Source organism: Schistocerca piceifrons, chromosome 6 (genome assembly GCF_021461385.2).
Source record: "Schistocerca piceifrons isolate TAMUIC-IGC-003096 chromosome 6, iqSchPice1.1, whole genome shotgun sequence".
Classification (NCBI taxonomy): Eukaryota; Metazoa; Arthropoda; class Insecta; order Orthoptera; family Acrididae; genus Schistocerca; species Schistocerca piceifrons.
This window is the reverse complement of record NC_060143.1, coordinates 187,885,713-187,893,826: the sequence shown is the minus strand read 5'-3', so window position 1 is coordinate 187,893,826 and position 8,114 is coordinate 187,885,713.

Below are 8,114 nucleotides of genomic sequence, written 5' to 3'. Positions count from 1 at the left end.
ATTTAATTGCCAAGCGAGACGAAGCAACTCGGATATCAGAGAAAATAAACGAATCTCCTGGAAAAAGAGCCTTAACTGCGGGTTTCCCGTTGTCGATGTATTAGTTTATGTGTAAAGAAACATAATTTTCATGTGTTTTGTTCAAGAACTGTAACGTATATGATTTGATTGCTGAGTAACCAAGGAAAATCTGTAGAGGAAATACGAAGTACGAAATTTAGACGCTCTTTCGTGACATATCTATGATATTCGGGCGTGGAAGTAGGCCTACTTAAATTGTATATGTGCTGCGCCGAATAAAAAATTTGTGCCAAAAAAAAAACTGGGATTTCAGTTAATTCAGCTTCTGTAAATCCTTATTGTAGGGTAAGCAAGGGCTTCTCACCAAATTCGTCACCCCTCCCCTTGCCCCCCTTCCCCCCACCCCCATCCAATGGCGTTATTCCTCCATACTCTCTGGAGGAACCTCTAGTTGTAACGCAAAAATCACTAACGATCAAAGTTCAAGGGGGAGTAGGACGTCAGACTGGCCGACTTGGAGCAGGAGAGGCATGACAGGACATTTTAATTTCCACTGTCTATACTTCTACAAATAAATTCATAAAACTTTGTCAGCACGACCAGCAAGGATTCAGGATTCACACCCATAGCAGTGGATGTTCAAAAACATAATGAAATAAATTTTCTTTACATGTGAAATTTCTACAATTTTTCACTTACTGTTGGCTGCATTTGTTGCTATAGATACAGTTTTCTTCATAAGTAAGAGAGATTCTTCGACGAATTAGCACAGCATAGAAACCATACTTACAGCTGTATGAAACTACAGAATTTTTCAAATCTATTAAAATATGTGGTAAAAATTGAGATAATTAACTATAAAATTTGAGTTTTTTTCTAAACATGAAGTTTAAAATGTAACAGCTCATTCATTTTCTCATAAATTAAATTCCTGCGGTCTTCGATAGTACGCGTGGCGTCAAAATAACGTCACATGTGCGCGAAGTCTTGTCAACTGTAGGTCACCCTGTCGTCTTTTCAGAGTAGTTCCGGTTTTGTACACAGCCCCAAGATGTACGTATCCGTGTGTGAGTTATCCGAGGAGATTGAACGCCCCCAGGTTGCATTTGTCTTCGTCAGCCAAGCCCAGAACCTTGTGTAATGGAATGGGGTGCCACTGGGTATAGTTCCCATTGCCGGTAACTTGGATAGCAGCCATTATATATCTGATGTGTTACGGTTGCACCTCATTTTCTAATTCTCCCCTGACGTTTTTATCTGTAAGATAACAAAAGATCGTATGTTGCCTGTGCTGTCATGTCCTACAGAGAATGTTCGATTCTTGCCGTGGTTAGCATGTTTTCCATCTATGTCACTTATTGGGCACATTTGTTCAAGGACTGTCATACACTCGGACACCACCACTTGTGACCTCTAGCCTACAGGGGAAGCAGCATGGATTTATGAACCCGTATCTGTCATCCAAGACCAGTTCGTCAAGATTCCCAACCTGGTTAAAGCCGTTGTTGCTCTTCGTGATAGCAGCTTGACAGGCGTCTCACTGAACAATCTTCCAAGAAAGTATCATTTTTAATGATTAACTTGGCTTCATGTCATTCAGCAGATTGCTTTTCTGCTACCATGCCTGGGAGAAGGATTGCATGGGAAACGAAGTTCATTGATTTTATTTCCGTTTATTTCGTATCAGCATCTAACGTTACCCTTAAGCCGTCGGCAGACGGACCGTGCATTCGAACGTTGAACGTTCAGTGTGACGTTCAGCGTGCCCAGTTACTAACTTCATAGCGTGGAAGGAGCACGTCGGGGAGTCTTTTCGAACGTGCAGGGCTATATCTAGCACGTCAGATATTCTGAACGTGCATGTGAATGTGAGTGCTAAAAGGAACTCGTTAAACTTCGGTTACATGATAAATCAGCCTAATGTAAAAGCCGTAAATTGAACTAAATACCTAGGTATTACAATTACGAACAACTTAAATTGGAAAAAACACATAGGAAATGTTGTGGGGAAGGCTAATCAAAGTATGCGTTTTATTGGCAGGACACTTAGAAAATGTAACAGACCTACTAAGGAGACTCCCTACACTACGCTTGTCCGTCATCTTTTAGAATATTGCTGCGCGGTGTGGGATCCTTATCAGATAGGACTGACGGAGTACATCAAAAAAGTTTTAAGAAAGGCAGCGCGTTTTGTATTATCACGAAATATGGGAGAAAGTGTCACAGAAATGTTACCGAATGCGAAAATATTTTGTTGACACCGACCTATATAAGGAGGAACGATCACCACGATAAAATAAGGAAAATCAGAGCTCGTACGGAAAGATATAGGTGTTCATTCTTTCCACGCTCTATACAAGATTGGAATAATAGAGAATTGCGAAAGTCGTTCGATGAACCCTCTGCCAGGCACTTAAATGTGACTTGCAGAGTATCCATGTAGATGTAGTGTAGACAGGGAAGGCGCGCGAACCGTGGCAAGGCGCCGTAGACCACGCTACAAAACAGTTTTCGCTACTTGTAGTAACATATTTTGTACTTTTTGTTTGAAGTTTTGTATTTCACATGCTATAAAGATTCTTCTACTGATTAGGAACAGTGATCAATTAAGAATGGCGTTAGGGTTTTACTAAAAAGCAAGACTGATGAAATATTTTTTGCCTTTGCATCGCACTATTTGTAATGTAACTTTCGTAAGCTGATGTCCTTATTGAATAGCCGGCCGGTGTGGCCGAGCGGTTCTAGGCGCTACAGTCTGGAACCACGCGACCGCTAAGGTTGCGGGTTCGAATCCTGCCTCGCGCATGGGTGTGTGTGATGTCCTTAGATTAGTTAGATTTAAGTAGTTCTAAGTTCTAGGGGACTGATGACCTCAGAAGTTAAGTCCCATAGTACTCAGAGCCATTTGAACCTTATTGAATAGACCATATTCATGGATATTTAAATTTTTATTTATGTAAATTACAGTCAGAGCATCATAAGTAGCACATGAACAAGGGAGGAAATGTGCGCTTTTAATACAGCTGACGTAGGAACTTTATGCGTGTCCATTTCGTAAACAGTGTGATTTGCGAGTCAGATGTGGTATCCGTGATGCGATCGCGATACCACATTCAGGCACAAAGTCGCATAGTTTCTAAACGTTTGCCAACACTTTGAACTCGGCAAGCTCAACGTTGACGTTCGAAAGCAGACGCCGGCATTACCTATAACCTATTTTTTTTATTTTCGTCCTGTGATATTTCAAGCAGACCAACGCCCGAACTGTGAAATTTTCCATTGAACTCGTATTCTAATTTTTGTTCGGTAAACTGATGGGAGGCTGAGCAATAGGTGCTGGTAGTTTTAACATCTATCCAATAGGCAAAATCATTTAGCGCCATCGAGTCGTTATTCGTGCGGTTCGCGGCCACCCTCACTCAGGGAAGTTGCACCAGAGCACAGCATTTGCGATGTTTTGAAAGTATAGAAAGTTTAGTAAGTTTTAGAAAGTTTTGGTAACAGTAAGCGGCGGTCTGTCATTGTGGTCAGAAACACAAGCTGCTGTCGAGGCGAAATGATCCGCCGTTTCGTCTCGTAATGTAGAGAATCCGTACAGTAATTTAATTCAGTTATCAGGGGAGCCACGTAGCTAAATTTTGCGTGTGTAAATTTTATCGGTTTTCATCTTAGATTTTCGAAGGTCACTTGTTATTAATTATTCATCGACGCTAGGATCTCTCCATTCTATTCCACAAGTTTTCTTGAGCAGAAGGAATGGTCACAAGCCAAGCTCGACGACGACCACTTGCAGTTTGTAGGAATTATTGGTTAATTTAATTGTTGTGTCTTCTCGTCACTGCCGGTTGTGAGTACTAGGATTTTTAATGTGTTCTCAACAGCAACTGCGCCCTATCTTTCCAATGGCACAATCCTTTGCTGACAAAGTGGCGTCTATAGAATTTGTTAAGAAATAAATCGTCAGAAGTAATTAAAATATTAAGGTGATTTTCTCTTGTTCAGTGCTCGCCAAACTGAAGGAGAGCTGCCTCGAGTTAACAAATGTCTTTTTTTTATGGAATACGATTCGCTAATCTTTTTGCCTATATCTTTTTACCATCTCCTGTGACTGATGAGAACAGCCGTCATACTCGACAAATGTCTTCTTCATTTCTCACTGGACTTAATTTACTGATCAGTCGTACTGAAGACATTCAGTCTGATTCCATTGCTCGGTTTAGATAAATCGAAGGGTCAGATCTACTTATATTCTCTCACCGACCTCAGAACACACAGTAATCAGTGGAATCTCCCAACAGACAGGCACTACCTGCACTTGGTAGGAAGACAATATCTCCACCAAGTCTATTAGGCATGTCGAAATGTGTATCCTGTATTTAGAGTAGTGCTGAAGTTCAGAATCCAGGTTAAATATAATTAAAGGAGCAGCAGACATCTTCTATCTGGCGACACTTTTCAGGATTATTCTGATATCACAGATCTTTTGATTAGCTGTTAAACTTAGTGAAATATCACATCTGTATAATTTCTCTTGCAAGATATCACGCGATTGTGTGTTGTGTAAAGAAGCGTTGAGATGTTGAACTTGTTTTGTTGGTTGTAATTTGTTTTATCTGTGTTTGAATTTTTAGGCAGGTCAACTGTGAGTGAGTGGATGTAGGGAAACGCGTTAAGTATAGTTGTCATTAGAGTGAATGTGATTAACTATAGGGAAAAAATTTTTGTTTAGCATTCCATCTATGGATATGCAGAGATACACTTGGTCTCAGAGTTGTTCTGAGACGAACTGTGAATAAGGAAAAGCGTGGGTGCAGGCTCTAGTGAGAGCGACAGGGAGATCCGTTCCCAGAATGAAATAGTTTTGTCGGTGGACACAAAGCAGTGAGCAGAAGCTGGGGCTGAAGTTTCGGACCCTACCTGAACGCCATGTAAGAATGAGCTCCTTGGGGACTCCGACAGAAGAAGATGGCCCTTTAAGCTGTAAGTCGTGTGGAGCTTGTGGTGTAGTAGTAGTCGACTCATAGCCGTGAAACTAGGCGGACGTGCTCCGCGTGCGTGTTTTTGTTTACACTGAGCGTGCGGTGAAACACTATGTGATCAAAAGTATATGGACACCCCCAGAAACATACGTTTTTCGTATTAGGTGCATTGTGCTGCCACCTACTGCCAGGTACTCCATATTAGCGACCTCAGTAGTCATTAGACATCGTGAGAGAGCAGAATGGGGTGCTCGGCGGAACTCACGGACTTCGAATGTGGTCAGGTGATTGGGTGTCACTTGTGTCGTACGTCTCTACGCGAGATTTCCACACTCCTAATCATCCCTAGGTCCACTGTTTCCTATGTGATAGTGAAGTAGAAACGTGAAGGGACACATACAGCACAAAAGCATACAGTCCGACCTCGTCTGTTAACTGATAGAGACCGCCGACAGTTGAAGAGGGTCGTAATGTGTAACAGGCAGACATCTATTCAGACCATCACACAGGAATTCCAAACTTCATTAGGATTCACTGCAAATACTATGACAGTCAGAAAACTTTGATTTCATGGCCGAGCGGCTGCTCATAAACCACACATCACGCCGGTAAATGACAAACGACGCCTCACTTGGTGTGAGGAGAATAAACATTGGACGATTAAACAATGGAAAAACGTTGTGTGGAGTGACGAATCACGGTACACAATGTGGCGATCGGACGGCAGAGTGTGGGTATGGCGAAAGCCTGGTGAACGTAATCTACCAGAGTGTGTAGTGCCAACAGTAAAATTCGGAGGCGGTGGTGTTATGGTGTGGTCGTGTTTTTCATGGAGGGGGCTTGCACCCCTTGTAGTTTTGCGTGACACTATCACATCACCGGCCTACATTGATGATTTAAGCACCTCCTTGCTTCCCACTGTTGAAGAGCAGTTCGGGGATGGCGATTGCATCTTTCAACACGATCTATCACATGTTCATAAAGCACGGCCTGTGGTGGAGTGGTTACACAACAATAAGATGCCTGTAATGGACTGCCCAGCACAGAGTCCTGACCTGAATCCTATAGAACACCTTTAGGATGTTTTGGAACGCCGACTTCGTGCCAGTCCTCGGTGCAGCACTCCGTGAAGAATGAGCTTGCCATTCCCCAAGGAACCTTCCAGCACCTGGTTGAAAGTATGCCTGCAAGAGTGGAAGCTGTCATCATGGCTAAGTGTGGGCCAACACCATGTTGAATTCCAGCAATACCAATGGAGGGCGCCACGAACTTTTAAGTCATTTTCAGCCAGGTAATCGGATACTTTTGATCACATAGTGTACGTCGCTATATTGCTTCAAGTTCTGACCTGCAATGGCTTTCTTACCGCAGCGGGACTATAAGAACCCCCTTACAAGCGTAACATGAACGATCTTGGGCGCACGATATAGATTAGTTTATACATGATGAACAACTCGCAACTCAAGATGGAAAAATTCATTTCTCCACCACGAGCAGCGTCTTGTACATCAAACTGTGGACCGAAGAAGTGTGCACTGATGTTGTGTGACATTTCAGCCAGGATCTGAAATTCAAGCATCCTGATGAAGGATTACCCATCGACGATGTCCAGTATCTTCCAGCTGCAAGGGGCATGGTCATACTCTCCTTGGCTTCCAAATTATTAACATCTACGCTCCATCCAGAAAAATTTTGCCTAACATGGGCAGGTGAAGTTGTGGCAGCGGGCCTTGTAGTCCCGTACCGGGGAGTTATACTTCTGACTTGGGTGTGACGAATTGATATTGTAGTGAATGGCATGTACAGACTGCGAGAATCGGACGTTGCTTGTTACGCACGCATCTCTGTGTCTTACCGAACCAAAGATTTGTTTTATGGACTCTTTGCGAAGGAAATGGAGAGATCGGACGTGTGAGAGGAGGAGAAAGATCGTATTGTTGTGAGACACAAAAAAATGGCTCTGAGCACTATGGGACTTAACTGCTGAGGTCATCAGTCCCCTAGAACTTAGAATTACTTAAACCTAACTAACCTAAGGACGTCACACACATCTATGCCCGAGGCAGGATTCGAACCTGCGAGCGTAGCGGTTGCGCGGTTCCAGATTGTAGCGCCTAGAACCGCTCGGCCACCCCTGCCGGCCTGTGAGTCACAATTACGGTATATAGTACATGTTCAAATAGTTTTTTGCAAAACATAAAATCCAGTAACTAACATCAAGGATTCTAGGTGTGTATATCTCCATACTGAAACTGGTTAATTATCACGGTACAGCCGTACGAGACGTAGATCGCTCGAAGGTGGCGTTTGGAACGCTAGTGCGAAGCAGCATTTTTCACGTTCATAGTTCATCGAGAGATTATCTCCGAATTAATAAACTTTAACTTGCTAAGTTGTTAAACCTATCATCCAGACTCATCAAAAAAACAAAGCATACAGTTGTGCCGAAATATCTGCGCAGCGAGTAAAGGTTTTAGAGATTTCAGGTGAAGCAGATAATGACGAGAAATTTCCGCAAGATGGCCGCTGCGGGATACATCTCTGGCTCTTCTGTGGTATTTAAAACGAAATATTTATGTTTTCCAGGTTTTCAGGAGAGTAAAGATAGAAGGAAATAAGGAACTAAGCTAAACCAACTAAAACCAACAACTAAACCAATAATTAAAATAAAATCATACATAAAGAATATTTATTTATAATAAAAACAATTTTAATTAACTAACGAATAATAATACATTAAACAATACTTGTGACCATATGGCTTTGGAAGCCCTGTCGATGTGCCTCCTTCTAGCAGACAGGCACCGGGCACTGATTCCAACCATCACCGATGAAGAAGCCAGGCAACATAACAGACAATTTCTTCACGCTCACTATGCTAGGTCGGCCGGGGTGGCCGAGCGGTTCTAGGCGCTACAGTCTGGAACCGCGCGACCACTACGGTCGCAGGTTCGAATCCTGCCTCGGGCATGGATGTGTGTGATGTCCTTAGGTTAGTTAGGTTTAAGTCGTTCTAAGATCTAGGGGACTGATGACCTCAGAAGTTAAGTCCCATAGTGCTCAGAGCCATTTGAACCAAAACTATGCTACGTTGTACGCTAGCCCTCCATATTA